Raw genomic sequence first — 20092 nt, 5'->3', positions numbered from 1 at the left:
CTCTTAAAATATTGGCACAAAAATGTTTTAACTGTTGAAGTACTTCATTGCATGCAGCGGTAGTGTGGTGTCAGAGAGGCAGCAGGGCTCTGGAGAGCTGTTTGCCCTGTTCCTGTTGGAAAGAGAAATGGTATAAGCGTGTGTGCACATACACATTCACTCGTGTGTATATGAGCCTCTCTGCATTTAGAATTAACGACTTTCCCTGCCCTGATGAACTTCTGTGGTTCTTTATTTAACAATGAGAATGGTGTAACAATCCTGCTTTCCCATTGCCATGACTTCCAGAAAGTACAGAGAGCTTCCCTTATGTAGATATTTTGATGTAATTATTCATTATCCTCCTTTTCTGACAGACACGTTATTACTTAACTATTTCACTTTTACCCATCAAAGCATTTTTGTTGTTGCTTTGTTAGGTTGAGATCAAGATTTGAAAACAGTTGCAGAAAGATCATGCATATTAAATGGGAAGACTGCAGACTGGAGACTGGACTTCCTTAGTCCAGGCTCAACTTTGCTCCCAGAGTTTGGAGGGCCTTCTCTTTCCCCCATCTGCTTCATGTCCCAGAGGCTTAAGGTAGAGGTTTTTTATATGTATAATATATATTAACCTGGCCCTTGCTAAGACCCAGGGATTCCCCAGGGGTGACTCTGCTCTCTGTAATCTGTCTGGTCTAGGGGCAGTAGCCTGCTGTCCCATAAGCTCTTCTTTTTCCAAGTCTGGCACTATCTTTGTTCCTTGGCAAAAGAGGCAAAGGTTACCCCCACCAGGTGAGCTCTGCCGAGCCGTCACCAGCAGACTTCTTCCCCTGCAGGAGTTCCATTCCAGCTCTGAGAAAAGGATGCTCTGCTAGCATGTATACTGTGACTACCAGGCCCTGCTCCCACAGGCTGTTGACTTTCTGTCACAGCCAGCTAGCCAGGAGATCATGCACCCTCTGGCCTGGATGCATTTTTCTATTCTTTTCTTTCTTTTTTTTTTTTTTGTCTTTTTGGAGCCACACTTGTGGCATATGGAAATTCCCCGGCTACAGGTCCAATTGGAGCTGTTGCTACCAGCCGATGCCACAGCCACAGCAACGTCAGATCCAGTCCTTGTCTGCAGCCTGTACCTCAGCTCATGGCAGCACTGGACCCTTAACACACTGAACAAGGCCAGGGATGGAACCCGTGTCCTTATGGATACTAGTTGGGTTTGTTACTGCCGAGCCATGATGGGAACTCCTGGATCCACTTTCAGTGCCCTCCAACAGAACATGAAGTGCTCAGGACATTGCAACACTTCTTTGCCCAGAGAGAGCTCTGTTCCTTTCTAAAAGACACTTGCCTTTGGCTTCTTGACCCACAAGAACAGTCCTATGATGGAAAATCCAGATTAGCACATGTATATGCAGTTTTGGGCTGAGGAAACAGGCCATTTCCCCAGCAACCCAGTGATGGCTCCTGTGTTCCGTTCTTTCCCTCTAAGGAGTGCGCACTCTCTGCTAAATTGTCCAAAGGCCATTTTCCCAAGCAGTTGGCTCCCATCATAGGGGCTTTTGGAGCCAGACAGACCTGAGTGCTAATCCTGCTCTGCCATAGTATGGTCTTGAAACTGTGGGCAAGTCTCTTTACCTCTTATCTCTTTCTCTCTAAGCCACACAGTATGTGACTTAATATGATGTTAGTAAAGACTTGGCACAGTATATGGCACATTTTAGTCATTTGATAAAATGGGCACTGAATTTGAACCTTTTCTATAACACTTAGTTGGCATAGGCTGCCCTATTTCAAAAGGATTTATGTACACACTTGTCATGCCTCACTGGATTCTGACTTTCTGGAGGATGGAGATCATGTCTTTTGTCTTTGAATCGCCAGTCTGCCTGGCATGGGTCACGTGCATATAGCAGACACTCAGTTGATGTTGGCTGAATCTGTTAGGATGACTTGGGTATACAGGGCTGGCATGAATGTTTTAGTTTCTCCATCTGAACCTAGGGAAATAGTAACCCCTTATTTTGGAGCCTTTGAGGACAGTTTAAAACGATATGTGTGAAGTGTTTGGAGTCCTTTGAAAGGAAGGTACTGGGGAAATTAATGGTGTTTTTGCTGTTCTTGGGAAAGCCCTTTGTGGTTCCCAGCAAATAAATTACTGGGAGTGAGTTTTCTAACACCTCCTACTCTGCTCTGTTCACTGAGGCTTTTTTTTTTCTTTTCTTCTTTTTTTTTTTTTTTAATAATAACTGTCTGCTGTAATGCTTCTTTGCTCTGACTTATAAAGATATATAATTTTGGTTTTGGACTTTTGACCCCTTTCTGCTCCCTGGAGAGAAATTTCTATCAGAATAATAAAAGGTGTAAACTGTGTGTGTTGCCCCTTTTCTGGGCCTTGGGTAGTTTAGCCGCTGGGGTTAAGAATCAGCAGGCTTGTCTTTTGTACCTGCTTATGGGACAAGTAAGAGACAATTCCCATTAAGCGTTCAGTGGAATTCTAAGGGTCCCCACTCTACTGCTTTTCATCCTTGTCCTATGCCCTTTTGCTAAAATTCTTCAGATTTCAAATGAACTCTACTTTCTTTGGTCTTTTGAACGCATTTGTTTATGGCTATACCTCTTCTCTTTCAAAGACAGAAGATGTTTATCATCTACTGTGGTTTTGGTCCTCCAGCTGAGTTGCCTGCCAAAGAGGATCCTCCCTCTAGAGGAAACAGAGGATGGGAGAGTTGAAAAACCACTCACTGGTCTTGGAGCTACAAGGGCAGGGAATTAAACTTGGTTCTACCACTAATCAGATTCAGATGAAGAGCCTGGACCAAATTATTTCTAAGGACCCTTCCAGCTCAGGGGAAAAAAAAAAAAAATCTCTGAGATAAGAATTTTTGGAGTTTCTGTTGTGGTGCAGTGGAAACAAATCGGACTAGTATTCATGAGGATGCAGGTTTGATCCCTGGCCTCGCTCAGTGGGTTAAGGATCAGCATTGCCGAGAGCTGTGGTATAAGTCACAGACTCGACTCAGATCTTGTGTTGCTGTGGCTGTGGCATAGGCCAGCAGCTACAGCTCCAATTAGACCCCTAACCTGGGAACCTCCATATGCAGAGGGTGTGGCCCTAAAAAGCAAAAAAAAAAAAAAAAAAAAAAAAAAAAAAGAAAGAAAGAAAGAAAGAAAAAGAATTTTCTGACCTGGGATAGATTTATAAGAGTAAATAGTAATTTGCCCTGTAGCTCTGGAAGAACTGGCTCTGTCCCTAATATCCTTAGCTCAAAGAGACTAGAGTGGTTTGGGGACAAATGCAGGGTTCAGATTGTGCTAGAGTTGTCTGGTTTGAAGCAGTGGGTAGATGTGGACGTCAGAAGAATCCCACTTGGTGATGACCCCCAGAGGCTTAGGGAAGTCCAGATTGCTTGGGCTGATCAGAACTGCTAAGCAGTCAGTGTTTATATTTTGTGCCACTTCAGTGCCTGGCAATCCCCCAGAATTTTGACAACCAAAGGATAATACTTTCTGCCTTTTTAGGGCCATACCCATGGCATATGGAAGTTCCCAGGCTAGGGATTGAATCTGAGCTGCAGCTGCTGGCTATGCCACAGCCACTGCAACACGGGATCTGAACTGTGTCTGCCACCTACGCCACAGCTCACAGCAATGCCAGATTCTTAACACACTGAACGAGGCTAGGGGTTGAACCTGCGTCCTCATGGACACTAGTTGCAATCGTTACCACTGAGCTACGATGAGAACTCTCCACAAGAATAATCCTAATTTAATCTTTTCCAGTTGAGGACACTTGGTCCTGGAGAGAAAAATGGCTTATTCAGTGTCACATATTAGTAACAGGGCAAAAATTAAAATTCACTGCTGATTCATTCAATTGCTCTTTTCATTATATTATATCATCACCTTTGCCATCATTCTACCAACTTTGCTGTTCCCTAGAGCTACCCTACTCATCCATTTTTGTCTTCCTATCTTACAAACCTCTTTTGGTCTTTCTTAAGGTCAGTGTTCCTGTGTCTAGTGCAGTGCTTAGTACATAATAGGCCTTTATCAAGTGTTGGTGGATGAGTGAGTGAACTCAGTCTTTTTTTTTTTTTTTTTTTTTTGTCTTTTTAGGGCCGCGCCAGCAGCATATGGAGGTTCCCAGGCTAGGCGTCCACTCGGAGCTATAGCCGGCATCCTACACCAGGGCCACAGCAACACGGGATCCGAGCCTCATCTGCAACCTACCCCACAGCTCATGGCAACGTCAGATCCTTAACCCACTGAACGAGGCCAGGGATTGAACCTGCGTCCTCATGGATGCCAGTCAGTTTTGTTAACTGCTGAGACACAACGGGAACTCCTCAGTCTATTCTTAACTCATTAGAATCAGCTCCCTACTACTGCCTTATCTGATAAACTTTAACACCAAATTGTCGATGAATGCTAATAGAAAGAATGTTCTAATGGTCCCAGATGACATTGCATTTGAATGGAAGCTTTTTGTAAATAGCATGTGTGGAATGAGTGGTTGCAGTGGTGCCATGAGGAGCTCTTGGAGTAAGGCAAGACTGATATTGCCCTTCACTTCGTATCCTACCACAGAATAGGCAGCTGTCTGCTCTTTTCCCCTGTGGATTTATCCCTGCACTGGACACTACTAGAGGGCAGTGGCTCTGCTAAAGTCAGGATTGCTATGTAAAAAAGTTCTGGAAGCCAAGAGATCAGACCCAGGATACAGAGGAGCTCTTTATTGATTGCAGCTGCCCTGGGTGTGTTGTGAGTATTTCTGGATCCGTTGGTGAGAGAGCTATAACACTCTTCTTCCCGATTGTTCCCCTGAAGTGCTGGCTGAATGATCCTATGGGGTTGGTTAGAGCTGCAGAGACCTAGCTGCAAAGCAGGAACTTTTTTCCTCCATGTCGATTGCCATTGTTTTAGCTGATCTTTTCTGAGTGTCAGCCATATGTGTCGTAGGTGTGATATCTCTGGTGTTCAAAGGAGCAGGAAGAACTACAAGGGGCCCTTCTTTAAAACAACCGCTATCAGGACTTCAGTTGTCCTACCCTCAGAACTGGTCCCCACATTTCACCTAAATTCACTGTCTGCTCCTTCAGTGGTCACCACCCCCCCTTGACTCTCTTCATCCTAGATCCATCATGCAAATCATTTAACAGCCTTGCTCATCTTTTGTAACACTACTTATGTCAAATACTCATCACACAGAAACCCACAAGGGCTCCCCACTGCATGATAGATGTGCACCATACCCCTTAACCAGTGAAGGACAAGGAGAAGGCTCCTTGTCCTTCACCATCATTTTATGTCTTATGTCTGCCCAGCTTTTCTTCCAGTTTCTGCCTGTCCATGTTCTGCTGTCTTCTCTTGTAATCTTTCCTAATGCATCCAGATTAACATTTGTGTCTTCTTCTACCAGTATGATTATAAATTTTTTAAGTATAAGGGTCATGGGGCATCCTTGAGTAACCTCCTTAGGGCTCAGCTCAGAGCAAGGCACTTTCTAAGTACACAGGAAATGCTTCTGCCCTTGATATATTTAACAAGTAATTTTGTTGGATTGCAAGAAGCTTCAAGGGGAAGAGAAGAATGAATTAAAGATAATCCTTTCAAGAATTGACACAGGTATTGAGACATTTGTGCTAGGTAAAGTATATTCGGAATAATATATTCTTGATTAATTTTCCTCAACTATCCCCTTGACTCTTTCTCATCTGGCAAGATGGTGCAAAGCAGAGTGATCCATGTGGAGGCATGGGGATTCCCTTTCTCCCTTCCGTACAGTACCCAGATGCCCTGCACCATCATGAAGTGTTCACTTAGTACCTGCGTTGTGTTGGGGATACTGATGGGACCATTTGGCCTTGTCCTCCAGGAATTTATATAGTAAAGCTTCCATCAAACAGCCCTGGTTCTGTCCTTGAGTAGTTTCTCCTACCTCACATCAGTGCTTACCAACTTTTAGCAACAGCAGGCTCCAAATGTATCCTCACATCTATTACACTACACACAGGCAGTTCTCGTCTTAGGGACCTTGAATGACAGGATTAGGGTGATGACACGAAATTACTATCTAACATCATATATTTTATTTTGCTTACTGTGACCCCTCCTCCCTTCTTAGAATGTAAGCTCCAGGAGTTCAGGAATTGCCTCTTGTTTGTTGCTGTAGCCTTAACTCCTAAAACAGTGCTTGGTGCATGGCTAGCACAAATATACATTTGTTGGATGATGATGGCATTACTGAATTCTTTTTCCCACTATGTCCAGCAGCATTAATTTGCGTGGCTCTATGAAGGATTGTTTTCACTCATTTATTATTTTTTTTCAAGGAACATGTTGGTCTCTCACCACATGCCAATCCTTAAGTGCCGTTGGTGAAGAGTATACCTTAGAGAAATGATGTTACAGGGTTTATGATCTAGTCTATGCCAAGAAGAAAAATGAAGTTGAATCTTTTGTAGGTTAAGTTCCAAACCAAATAGATGAACAAGTAAGATAGAGTTCACCTGGGTTTTGTTTTGTTTTTGCTGAGACTTCCTAGAGAACCTGTCCCAGAGCAGGGGTGAGAGTGCTAGCAGGATGGCACAGGACATAGGCAGCCTCCAGGTGCTGAAGGGAGGGGGGACACTGCCAGGCCCTTGCCTCAGGTGGAGGAGTTGGTTGGGTTTGTCACCTCCCTTCCAAGGCAGTATCACAGTGGTGAGAGCACTTGGACACTTTAGCCAGATTGTTTGGGCTCAGGTCCCTCCCCAGCTATGTGACCTTGGGCAAGATCTTTAATCTCTGTGTTAATCTCGGTTTTCTCTCTGTGAAATAGGGATAGCTGTATTACCTCCTTTATTGTGGGCCTTAAATGAGTTATCACGTGTGAGACTCTTTGAATAGTACCTGGGACTGAGATAGCTATTTGCTGCTATAAACTTTACTGCTAGCATTTTTATCTCATGTGGTAACGTAAAAAGAAAAAAGAAAGGCAATTTCGCATAGTTTGGATGGAAAAAACAAGACTCCAGAGTCACAAGGTGGAGAAATAGAGCTGCTTGGGCCCAGAACTTAGGTTTCAGAGCATTTCTTAGGTCTGAGTGGGACTTGTATACGGATCACTAGACAGAGCATCTCTTTAACAGATAAGTGTTCCAATAGGGGTTTTCTTTTTCCTTTGTAAAATGCTTATCCTTTTAAGAACATTATACAGGACAAAAGAGGGTGAAAAGAATTGCCCTGTAGAGATGAGATCTCTCTCAGAGCTCCTAAGGCCAAGTGTCCGTTCCATTTTCAGGGGGTTTCTGAATGTTACTCCTTGCCTCCCTCTTGGCTTCCTCATTGCTTGAACAGGAGTGATCTTATCACTCCTGCCCAGAATCCAGGCCCAGCCATTCCCAGGATACTTTTACAGAATTCTATAAGCTATCATCTGAAAGGCAATTCTGTTTGACGTTTTTGTTTGTTTGTTTTTGCTTTTTTAAGGGCCATACCTTCAGCATATGGAAGTTCTCAGGCTAGGGGTCTGGGAACTTCACCACAGCCACAGCAACGCCAGATCCAAGCCATGTCTGTGACTACATCACAGTTCACTGCAATGCTGGATCCCTAACCCACGGAGCAAGGCCAGTGATCGAACCCGCATCCTCATGGATACTAGTTGGGTTTGTTTCCTGCTGAGCCACAAAAGGAACTCCACAAAATTCCTTTTTGAGTCTTTGAGTCACTCCTGTTTGAGTCTTAAGATAAAAGAACCTTGGACTAGGAGAAAGAACACCTTGTTTCTGTGAGCATCTTGAGCATTTATGAGCTGAGTGATAATTAGTCCAGTCATCTGACTTTTCTGAGCCTTGTTTCCTCATCTCTACATCAGGGAACAGCTTCTTACTCAGATTGCCACAGGGTCAGTATTTTGAAAATTGTATGGTTCTGAACAGTAAGCAGTAAGGAAACAACAGTGAAAAACATGCATTCTCTGATCCATACAGAGCAATGGACATGTCCACTTTACTGTTCAGGGCTGTAGACTTTGGTTTGACCTCCTTTGCCCAGCTGGATCCACCAGTTAACATGTATGATTCCATTAATTAGGGGATCCAGTCTCTTTTGCTGCCCATTACTGCAGAGGACAGGACTCTTTGATAAAAGGACTAGGAATCTCAGGATGGGAAGGGGCTAGATTTTTGGATCCTCTGAGAAGATGCTGCTGTCCAGGCAACATGATGTCTCTTCTGGAACTAGTAGGAAAGGACTCTGGCGGGGGTCATTGAGCTCACTGTTGCCTGTAGGTCCTCTAGGTTGTTTAAATCCTTAGCACCAGAACAAGTGACAGTGCCAGGCTCCATTAGCAAAGAACCTCTAACTTGCTAATTAGCCGTTTTCAACTCTTTGGCTTGTACATTAGAGGTGGCTAATGTTGATGGAGAACAAGCATCCTGTAGTTTTCCACTGTCCACAGTCTGCCTAAATTTAATAGAAAAATCATTTAAAAAGCAAAGTTGTGCCTGCAGCTTTTCTGCACTTACAGATGCAACCGTGAGGTCCAGGGTGCAACTGGGAGCGTGCAAGTATCTCTGGAAACCTAGGTGTGTCGGCATCATTTTCCTAACTGAAATCAGACCTCATAGCTACAGGTAGAATGCAGAGGACCCAGAGGAATGATGGCCACTGACATGTCGTGAACACATTACTGGGAAAGGGGCTTGGGCTCCTAGGCCCTGGTGTGCTATACTGCTGCTCCACTGGAGACGCCTGCCGGGCTCAAGCTAAATACACATCTTGCTCATATTACATCTTGTCCAAGTAAGATTTTCCATTACCACAACAGAGGAGACATTGAGGGCACCGTGATTGCTAAAACCCTACAAGACTGGTTGTCTACGCTTAGTGCTGCCAGGGTCAGAAAGTCATCAACTTGCGATTGCTTATAATGGTTGCATTGTTTTTTTCAGCAAGCATTCAGTGAGGTCTGATTCTGTGCAAGCCATGGCCTCACTTTCTCTTCCACATTCACTTGGTAATCAAATCCTGTGATCATGCTGGGCTTTTTCCTCTTTATTTCCTTTGCCACTTACAGTAACTCAGTTTCTTACCAACCCTTACCTGAGCCATTGCAGCAGCCTTCTCTGACATTCCTGCCTCTGGTCCTTCACTCAACTTTATGGTTTGTACTTTTCATTTGCATATATGTATTACATCCCTAGAAAAAGATTCCAAGGATTTTCCCTCCTGTGTGTTTTCCTCTTGCTTTTTCATGGTCCATGATGCCAGCTGAATGAGGTTGTAAGTACAATGAACCCAAACTGACGGGATGGGAGCAGGTTATTCTGCCATTTTTCTAGATCTTCGAGTTGCACATCAAACCTGGGGCTGATAATTCCATACCTATTTAGTCTGCCTGTGAGGTTCACAATTTTCCCAGCTCTAGGATCATCAATGATTTCAAATTCGCCAGTGTAACCATGCTTCATCATGACAGTTAGAAACCTGACGATGACTTTGGGGCATGGCCTAATAAGAACCTGGCATTGGCCTCTCCTTTTGGCAGTGTTGATGTTCCTGAGGGCATCAGCCAGGGCATTCATGCACACCATTGTGACGGCAAGGAGAGATGTCAGAAAGAGGAAGAATGGTTTGTACTTTTAAAAAACAAATTTGTCCAGGAGTTCCTGTCGTGGCGCAGTGGTTAACGTATTCGACTAGGAACCATGAGGTTTCGGGTTCAATCCCTGCCCTTGCTCAGTGGGTTAAGGATCTGGCGTTGCCGTGAGCTGTGGTGTAGGTTGCAGACGCGGTTCGGATCCCGCGTTGCTGTGGCTCTGGCGTAGGCTGGCAACTACAGCTCCAATTCAGCCCCTAGCCTGGGAACCTCCATATGCCATGGGAGCGGCCCAAGAAAAGGCAAAAAGACAAAAAAAAAAAAAAAATTTGTCCAGTAGTGCTGGGAACTATATTTAATATCTTATAATAACCTACAATGGGAAAGAATCTGAAAATATATATATATGTTCTTTGCTATACTTTGTATGTATCGTTTTACTGTACACCTGAAACACAACTTTCTAAATCAACTATACTTCAGTAAAACAACAATGGCAAATCTGTCTACGCAGCTGTGCTTAGAACTCTTTACATATCAAAATTTTGTTCCTTTTTAGGACTGAATAAATATTCCCTTGAATGTTTATACCACGTATTGTTTATCTGTTCATCTGTTAATGACACTTTGTTTCTATCTTTTGGCTACTATAAATAATGCTGATATGAACATTAGTATACAAATGTCTGTTCCAGTCTCACCTTTCAGTTCTTTTGAATATATACTTAGGAGTGGAATTACTGGATCATAGAATAGTTCTATGTGTAATCTTTTTTTTTTTTTTTTTTTTTTTTGCTTTTTAGGGCCATACCCGCGGCATATGGAGGTTCCCAGGCTAGGGGTCTAATCAGAGCTACAGCTGCCAGCCTACATTACAGCCACAGCAATTCAGGATCCGAGCCATGTCCTCGACCTACACCACAGCTCACAGCAACACCAGATCCTTAACCCACTGAGGCGAGGCCAGGGATAGAACCTGAAACCTCATGGCTCCTAGTCAGTTTGTTTCTGCTGCGCCATGACAGGAACTCCCTATGTTTAACCTTTTGAGAAATCACCATACAAATTTCCATAGTGGCTGTACTATTTTACATTCCCACTAGCAGTGCATGAAGGTTGCAGTTTTTCTATATCCTCACCAATGCTTGTTATTTTCCTTTTTTTTTTTTTTAATTATAGCCATCCTAGTAGGTGTTAATGGAATTATCCTTTGTTTGTACTTAAGATAATTGTCTTGCTGATTAGTTCTATCTTGCTTATTGGCCATTAGTGACCCCTAATAAATTAAACTGTTTTCAACTTTCTAAATCTTATGTTTAATGACAGAAAGCCAAAGCCTGATTTAAACTTTAATGTATTGGCACTTATTTGCAGGGCATCAGTCCTTTTTTAAACTTGGAAATGTAAGCAGAAAAGCACTTCTTAGAAAGTCTTCCATAGCATTTGTTACAGAGCAGTCAAGGATCAAAGGTCTGTTAATGTGTAATCTGTTCATGTCAGAGAGTCTTGGCTATTATCTTGTTAGACTGACCAGTGAGAGGAAAACTTCCGTTGCCAACTTCATATTTTCTTATCCTGACAGTCGCGAAGCTCTTCTTTTCAATGAGAATCTCTCCTTTTTACCTTAAACTGCTTGCGTATGTATTTTGACTCCAAATCTAGAACTCTAGCAGATGGTAGCAGTGGAAATAGAAATGATCTTGAAACTTGTTTCAGTGGAAGGGATTGCTTTGAGAGGGGTGTGGAGTTTCAGAGGTCATGTGAAGACAGACTGAAAGGACAGAAGTTGGGCCTCCTCAGGCTAGAGTAGAGTTGTGTTTGAAAACAGCAGGAGCATGTATACACAGTTGCTCAGGGAGCTTCTTAACGATTTGTACAAGTGCATGGCATCAATAATATAAGAGATAACTATGACAGGAAATATTACATTGATTCATTCTACAGACACTTGCTGAGTATTGTACGGTCTTTGCCCTCAAGGAGCTCACAGTCTAATGCAGTGTGAGTTGAGGGAGCAACTTGTAAACAGATTATTAAAATAACACAGTAAGTCTTCCTGGTGTAAATATTGAAAACCACATGAAGGAAAAAGCAGCAAGCTTAGGAGAGCTTGAAAGACTTCACAGAAAACGAAGTGATTCTTTTTCTATAAAATGAGGACAATAACACTCCCTTTTTAGGATTATTGTGAAGATTAAAGAGATAACACAAAGTTTTTAATACAGTTGCTCATGGTAGGCATTTGACAAATTTTAACTAATGTTGTATCATTGTGGAGAAGTTTTATTGAGTTTATAAATGACACTATATCCACTGATTGCAAGTCACAGACACTACAGCTAATTTAAGCAGACAAAGGAATTTATTGGAGGCTAACTAAGGCTCCCAGAATGGAAAAGAGGCCTTAGGAAGGAAAGATACAAGGAAGGTCAGGGACCCTAGGGTTAGTAATAGGAATTTGGTGGTCTCTTTGGGATGATCCAGTTTTAGCTATCTTTTATCTTTAGATGTTTCTACTCGGAAACAAGAATCTGAGTAGACTATTTCTGTGTGGGGGGACAAGTTTCCAGGATAAGCAGCCTACTAACTCATCTGGAGTTGGGAGCAAGTAGGAAGGCTTTCTAAGGAAGGGATTCAGAGAGAGTGATTTTCACCTCAGACAAAATTAGAATACTTCCAAGATCTACTGATCCATTGAGGTTGATGGTGTAAGCAACCAGGCCAACCCATGAAATGGCCTCTGAGTGTTTTTGTTGGCCATAAAACCTGCTGTCCTGGCTTGTGACCAGTGCAAACCCAATGTGGTCATTCCCATCTGACATTCTTCATTGAAATTTCTCTGGTTTCTTCATATTCTTTTAAGTACTGTAGCTAAAACAAAGACTCTTGACTATTACACTAATAGAGGAAAGAAAGCTTTATGACCTTTGTATATTGTGTTTCTTTTTATATGTCCATTTATTATTACCTTTTTGCATTTCTCATTTATCAGCTCATGATCAGGGATTATTTTCCTAGGTCTTAATTATGACTACCTAGTTAGGCCCTTCCTTCATCCTTTTATTTGTTTATTTATTTAGGTCTACTTATGCTACTGTGCATTTGATCTTGCTGAATTTCATTTTGTTTCTAGGATGATTTTTCAACACTTTATTTTTTAATTTTTATTTGTTATCACTCAGTGAATTTTATTACATTTTTGGTTGTACAACGATCATCACAACCAAATTTTATAGCATTTCCATCCCAAACCCTCAGTGCATCCCCCCACCCCCCAACCTGCCTCTTTTGGAAACCATAAGTTTTTCAAAGTCTGTGAGTCAGTATCTGTTCTGCAGAAGAAGTTCATTGTGTCCTTTGTTTAGATTCCACATGTAAGTGATAGCATTAGATGTTGGTGTCTCATTGTCTGACTGACTTCTCTTAGCATGGAAATTTCTAGGCCCACCCATGTTGCTGCAAATGCCATTATTTCGTTCCTTTTAATGGCTGAGTAATATTCCTTTGTGTATATGTACCACGTCTTCTTGATCCACTCCTCTGTCGATGGACATTTAGACTGTTTCCATGTCCTGGCTATTGTATGTAGTGCTGCAATGAACATTGGAGTACATCTGTCTTTTCAAGTCATGGTTTTCTCTGGATAGATGCCCAGGAGTGGGATTGCTGGATCAAATGGTAATTCTATTTTTAGTTTTCTGAGGAATCTCCATACTGTTTTCCACAGTGGTTGCACCAATTTACATTCTCACCAACAGTGTAATAGGGTTCCCTTTTCTCTACACCCTCTCCACCACTTACTGTTTGTAGTCTTTTTGGTGATGGCCATTCTGGCCGATGTTAAGGTGGTACTTAGTGGTTTTGATTTGCATTTCTCTAATAGTTAGTGATGTTGAACTTCTATTCATGTGTTTTTTTGGCCATCTGTATGTCTTTGAAGAATTGTCTGTATAGATCTTCTGCCCTTTTTTGGTGGGTTTGTTTGTATTTTTGGAATGAGCTGCAGAAGGTGTTTATAAATTTTGGAGATTAATCCCTTGTTAGTTGATTCGTTTGCAAATATTTTCTCCCTTCCTGTGGGTTGTCTTTTTGTTTTGTGTAGGGTTTCCTTTGCTGTGCAGAAACTTTTAAGTTTAATTAAGTCCCATTTGTTTATTTTTGTTTTTATTGTCCTTACTCTAGGAGGTGGGTCTGAGAAGATGTTGCTGTTGTTCATGTCAGAGAGTGTTTGGCCTGTGTTTTCCTCTAAGAGTTTTATAGTGTCTGGTCTTATATCTAGGTCTTTAATTTGAGTGTATTTTTGTGTATGGTGTTAGGAAGTGATCTATTTCATTCTTTTACATGTGGCTGTCCAATTTTCCCAGCACCACTTATTGAAGGGGCTGTCTTTTCTTCATCATATATTCTTGCCTCCTTTGTCATAGATTAGTTGACTGTAGGTGCGTGGGTTTAATTCTGGGCTTTCTGTCCTGTTCCACTGATCTATATTTCTGTCTTTGTGCCAGTACCATACAGTTTTGTTTTTTTTTTTTTGTCTTTTTGCTATTTTTTTGGGCCGCTCCTGCGGCATATGGAGGTTCCCAGGCTAGGGGTCCAATTGGAGCTGTAGCCACCAGCCTACGCCAGAGCCACAGCAGTGCGGGATCCGAGCCACGTCTGCAACCTACACCACAGCTCACGGCAACACTGGATCCTTAACCCACTGAGCAGGGGCAGGGACCGAACCCGCAACCTCATGGTTCCTAGTTGGATTCGTTAACCACTGCGCCACGACGGGAACTCCTACCATACAGTTTTGATGATTATTGCCTTGTAGTATAGTCTGAAGTCCGGGAGCCTGATTCCTCGAGCTCCATTTTTCTTTTTCAGGATGTCTTTGGCTATTCTGGTCTTTGGTGCTTCCAAACAAACTTTAAAATATTTTGTTTTAATTCTGTGAAAAATGTCCTTGGTAATTTGATAGGGATTGCATTGAATCTGTAGATTGCCTTGGGTAGTATAGTCATTTTGATAAATTTATTCTTCCAATCCAAGAGTGTGGTATGTCTTTCCATCTCTTTGTGTCATCTTTGATTTCTTTCCTTGGCGTCTTATAGTTTTCAGAGTATAGGTCTTTTGTCTCTTTAGATAGGTTTATTCCTAAGTATTGTATTCTTTTTGATGTGATAGTAAATGGAATTGCTTCCCTAATTTCTTTTTCTGATCTTTCATTGTTAGTATATAGAAATGCAGTCAATTTCTGTGTATTAATTTTGTATCCTGTGACTTTGCCAGATTCATTGATGAATAGATAGAGTCTATTCTGGTAGAGTCTTTAAGATTCTCTAGGTGTAGTATCATATCATCTGCAAACAGTGATAGTTTTACTTCTTCCTTTGCAATTTGGATTCCTTTTATTTTACTTCTCTGATTGCCGTGGCCAGGACTTCCAGAACTATGTTGAAGAGTAGTGGTGAGAGTGGACATCCTTGTCTTGTTCCTAATCTCAGCAGGAATTCTTTCAGCTTTTCACCATTGGGAATGATGTTCGCTGTGGTTTTGTCATATATGGCCTTTATTATGTTGAGGTAGGTTCCCGTTATGCCCACTTTCTGAAGGGTTTTTATCAGAAATGGGTGTGTTGGATTTTGTCAAAGGCTTTTTCTGCATCTATTGACAGGATCATATGGTTTTTATTCTTCAGTTTGTTAATGTGTATCACACTGATTGATTTGCAATTATTGAAGAATCCTTGCATCCCTGGGATAAATCCCACTTGGTCATGATGTGCAATCCTTTTCATGTATTGTTGGATTTGATTTGCTAGTATTTTGTTGAGGATTTTTGCATCTATGTTCATCAGTGAAATTGGCCTATAATTTTCTTTGTCTGGCTTTTGTATCAGGGTGATGGTGGCCTCATAGAATGAGTTTGGGAGTGTCCCTTCCTATGCAATTTTTTGGAATAGTTTCAGAAGGGTAGGTGTTAGTGAATTTTCAGTAATTTAAAGTCATTTCCATTTTTTGTTTTCCAAATTACTAAAATCAACAATTTTAGCTTTTTGCTTCTGTGATTCTTTTTTTTTTTGGTTTGGCCACACCGCATGCAGAAGTTCCTGGGTCAGGAATTGAACCTGTGCCACAGCAGCAACAGCAGTGACAACACCAGATCCTTAATCCCTAGGCCACCAGGGAACTCCAGTTCTCCATCTGATATGACTTATCAGAAGCAGTAAGCTGTGACTGTGTAGAGAAAATACTAGAGGTACCAGCTACTAGGTACCAGCTGTCTGAGATAAAAGTTCCAGCACTGCTAGCACACATCAGGGTGTAACTTTGCGGCAAATTACTTAACATTTTCAAGCTTCTGTTTCCTTGTTTATAGAATTGGAGCACCAGTTATGCTATGAGCTCTTGGAGGACAAAGTTATTATGGTTGTGAGGCACACAAATAAAATCATGCATGAAAACATTATCAAATCAAATGTGATGTATATTCACCATTACTGCCACCACTTTCATAATTATTAGCAGTACAGATTTTCATTGGAGACCCCTCTGGTATTGCTTCCTTTCAGACTTTGTGCCATCAGTTCTGTTGTTAAAACAGCCCTTCTTTGAAGCCACTGTCAACACCTCTGGAGTGTTCATAAGACTTGCCCTATGGTATACAATCAAACACTTCAGAAATTAGAATAGGTTATAGCTATCTCCCTCTTATCTGTATGTCTTGACATGAAGGAAAATTAAAACGGCATGATAGTGTGATCTTCCTAGGAACTTAATGCACCTCATGAGCTTCTTTTCAAGGTGATTATGGGCTTACTGGTGTATTTGAATGACTTGTCAAGAGGGTAAATGACTGTAATTTCCAAAAACAGCCATCTCTTGTTTTGCTCTTTTCCAAGCCTAGGGAAAAGGGTCCAGTAACCATTCAGAAATTTAAGGTTAAGTAATTGAAAGCTGTGTACCTTCTTTTTCAGGACATTATCAGGCTATGTAGATCTTGAATATTCAGATACCAAGCAGTAAAACTGGGACTTTAAAAACAAATAAATAAGTAAACATAAGGAAGAATATTTTAGGAGGAGGTTCAATGTAGCAAGCCTCCTTAGTGTGTTAAGTTTGAAGTGACGTATTAAAATGAGATGTAAGGATTATCTCATGCCTTGTTTAGCTTGGCTTTTCATCACATCAGGAACATGATTTACTCAAATGTTGACATCATTTTCTCAAGAAGGAAAAAGATTGTCTATCTTTTCATATTTTCTTTTCTTCTTGGTTTTAACACAGTTCTTTTGGGGCCTGCCTAATGCATACATGTGTGCACATGTGTGTGCACACATTCACATATGCACACGCAGAGTCTTATCTGTTACATCTTATGATCTTTGCTAAAAAGATCCTCCCTAGATCTTTTAGTCATAATGCAGGTAAGTGAGTTACATGCACACATGTAGATTTGGTCTCTCCATGTGCCCTTCTCTGTGCTTTCACCTGTATCTATGTATTTCACATAATATTGCACAGTGAGCTCATTTCTAACATTAAATTTAAATAGACTTGCTGATGTTCAGTGCACATTAGCCTGTTACTGTGCAATGACTGTAGCTCATGCTGTTGATATTTCAAAGTGTTGAGGATGTCACTACTAACCACTAGAAAGACAACTAAAACCTGCCCTGCCACCTTTTTGTACTTTGTTATGGTAAATTTGATATATTCCTTATGCTTTAGTCAGCAACTCTAGGCACCCTTTATCATTCATTCCAACAAATTTTTGTATTAGCCTGCTACCAGTAGCAGCTTTGTCTCCACAGCCTTAAAGTTTATTCTTACCTTCATGCTTATCAGTTTTCATGTTGCCCATACCAACCTTCTTCCATTCTCCCCTTCTACACCATAACTACACCTCCCCCCCCCCAGTTTATCCAGCAGTGGGGCTTAGCTTACACTAGGGATGTCTGATATATTAGTAATTGGCTATTGATGACTCATCTGGTAGCCCATCTCTAGCTACCATTGGAATTGGAAATACCCGAGTTGTGTTTATCAAGACCATGTTAACATTTAGCCCTGCCTCTATGGGCAACCTGAGGTGTTGGCCATACAAGAGGGCAGCCACATTGTGTATGGTATTTGTTCTGACAGAGATAAGCATTGGAGTCAACTGCTCTGTAGTCTCATCTTGACCCACTATTCCCTAGCTGTATAACCTTAACCTTCCCAAACATCAGTTTCCTCTTCTCCAAAGTGGGGATAGTAATAAAACCTATCTTGTAGAGTCTCTGGGAAGCATTAAGTGAGCTCGTATGTGTATAACTCTCTTAGCATAGTTCTTGGCACATGGTAAACAGTGAATTATGGGACCTTTTTCTGAATCACTTTGTAGGACCTGTAGTCTGGGGAGAGAGGAGGCTTTTCAGAAGAAATAATTTGTAAGCTAAGTCTTAGAGGATAAGGAGGAGTTAGCATCCCAGTGGATAAAGAAGGGAGACGGATTCCTGGCAGCAGCACGCTTCAGAGCTATAGGAGAGCATGACATGTGTGTGGAAATTTCACACAGTTTACTCTGACTGAAGGTAAGATAAAAGTGGGGAGACAGGAAGGACAACCAAGAACAGATCACGAAGAAGCTTGTAGAACTCATGGAGGAGTTTAAACTTGATCCTCCATCAGTCCCTCCTTCCACATATTCGGGTTGCTCTGTTAAGCAGTCACATAAACGTCTTTAAGAGTAGCAATGGGAAAAGGGGAAGGAGGGCAGTGAAATGGCCTCAAATGAACTGGCATATCTTTAAAGCAAATATTCTTCCTTGAGAATACTACACTAATTAAACATGTGCCTTGCAAGATTCATTACTGCTTTACTGGGGTTCCTTCTGGTTGTCTCATTCATTAATCTGCTGATTAGTAACCCTGAACTCTTGCATCCCCCTCACCCCCATCTTTGCATTCCCTTTTTTAATATACTCTGCTGTTCCCCCTGGGACGTAAACTCCAGGACCCGTCCCTGGCCTGCTCATGTTTGTTTTCTTTGCCCCTTGTGCCTGCCTCTGCTATAACATTTGTAGTATGTGTTAAGTAATCCTTAAGGTAACATTTTTATTATGTCATAAAAAGTGCATGGCAAATATATTATAACTCATGGACTTTGTTTAAAAATGAACGGATAATTTATTGAGTGTGTTACATGAGCCTTGCTCCCCTCCCCATTTCAGCTGAGACTTGCTGCTCATTTAGCCTAGCCTCCTATTGAGTGCTCCCACCCTGTGACATGCTAGGAAAGCAGACCCATGGTTGGCTAGAAATGACATCATAGTTTATGTACTCAATAAAAATTTAATTAAGTCATTACAGGAATTGCAGTCATCATTTAACCCTCTGATTTCTTCTGTTTAGTTTATTATTAAACATTCAGTAATACCAGTCACCAAATCCTGATGGCTTATAAAATATCTGCATGAATTTTAATAGCTTAAATAAATGGGAAAATATGAGTAACTGATATAAAAGGAACCTTTTCCTTGTGGTGGTGCTATATGTATGGGTTTTTATAAAAAGCAAAGCATTATGGAAAGGATAAGAGTTTAATAAGAGAAAAACCCAACACTAACTAGAGAAGGTTTCTCATCTGGTTTGTCCATCTTTGTACTCACGGGCAGGGTTCTCCCTATGGAGTGGTCTGGCAGTGCAGACACAGAAGCTGCACACCAGCAAACAGAAGTGTGAGGGAATAAAATCCCAACAGAGGTTCACCAGAAGGCCTATCCAGCTCCCCTCAGCTGCTGGGCTGGCCAGGAGGGCCCTTCAGGGCGAGTCCAGTGGTTCAGGAAGCTGCTCTCACTTACCCTCACCTGTTGCCTACAGATCATGTGTCTGTACTGATAGAGCTTCCACTCTCTTCCAGGAAGGGCCCTTTTCATGATCTAATCCAGCCTGGATGATGATATCTGAAAACCATTCCTAGCTGTGGCAGCTTGCCGTCACTCAGCTAGAGGTGAGGAGGCAGCCTACAGGTCACTGGAGTTAGAATTCAGGACCAGGAGGCAGAGGATCCTGCTAATAAGGAATTCTGCTTCTGCTCTCCATTCTTCCTGGGCACTAGCCAGCCAAATGCAGGTGCATCCCAAGAGGAGAAAGTATGTTTGTGTGTAAATAAACCTTGTTGGAAAGCAAGAACTGAAATTTGCAGATGCATGTGGGGGTGGCCTCTGGAAATGTCCTGCACATGGTGAAGTAGGGAAAGCACTCCTCCCAAAACAGGTTCTAACTCTGGCTCTGACACTTGATGTGTTTGAGTCTCAGTTCATCCTTCCTTCAAAGGGATGAGCTAGGTGATGGCTGAGGGCTCTTCCAGCTCTGAAGCTTACTGGTTTGATGTCATGCTGCCTTTGGCTTGACCTCTCTAATGTCATCTCTTTATGGCTGTGGTTCGTCTTGCACAGTTAGGAGAATAGCTAGTATGAGTGTAGGGAGAGCTCCCAAACGGATATCAACAAGTCTGGGTAGTCATCCCATCCTCTCATTACAGAGGAATTAACTCTAA

General features: G+C 41.8%; 1 protein-coding gene and 1 pseudogene across 2 annotated transcripts in view; one reads left to right on the top strand and one right to left on the bottom strand.

Moving 5' to 3' along the window:
- The window catches only part of UQCC (ubiquinol-cytochrome c reductase complex chaperone), a 113811-nt gene that overhangs the window by 76772 nt on the left and 16947 nt on the right, over window positions 1–20092 (top strand).
- Window positions 9008–9668, bottom strand: LOC100627485 (annotated as a pseudogene).

This window comes from Sus scrofa, chromosome 17 (assembly GCF_000003025.6).
Source record: "Sus scrofa isolate TJ Tabasco breed Duroc chromosome 17, Sscrofa11.1, whole genome shotgun sequence".
Taxonomy (NCBI): Eukaryota; Metazoa; Chordata; class Mammalia; order Artiodactyla; family Suidae; genus Sus; species Sus scrofa.
The sequence above is the reverse complement of the archived record's forward strand: the minus strand, read 5'-3'. Positions and strand labels throughout refer to the sequence as shown.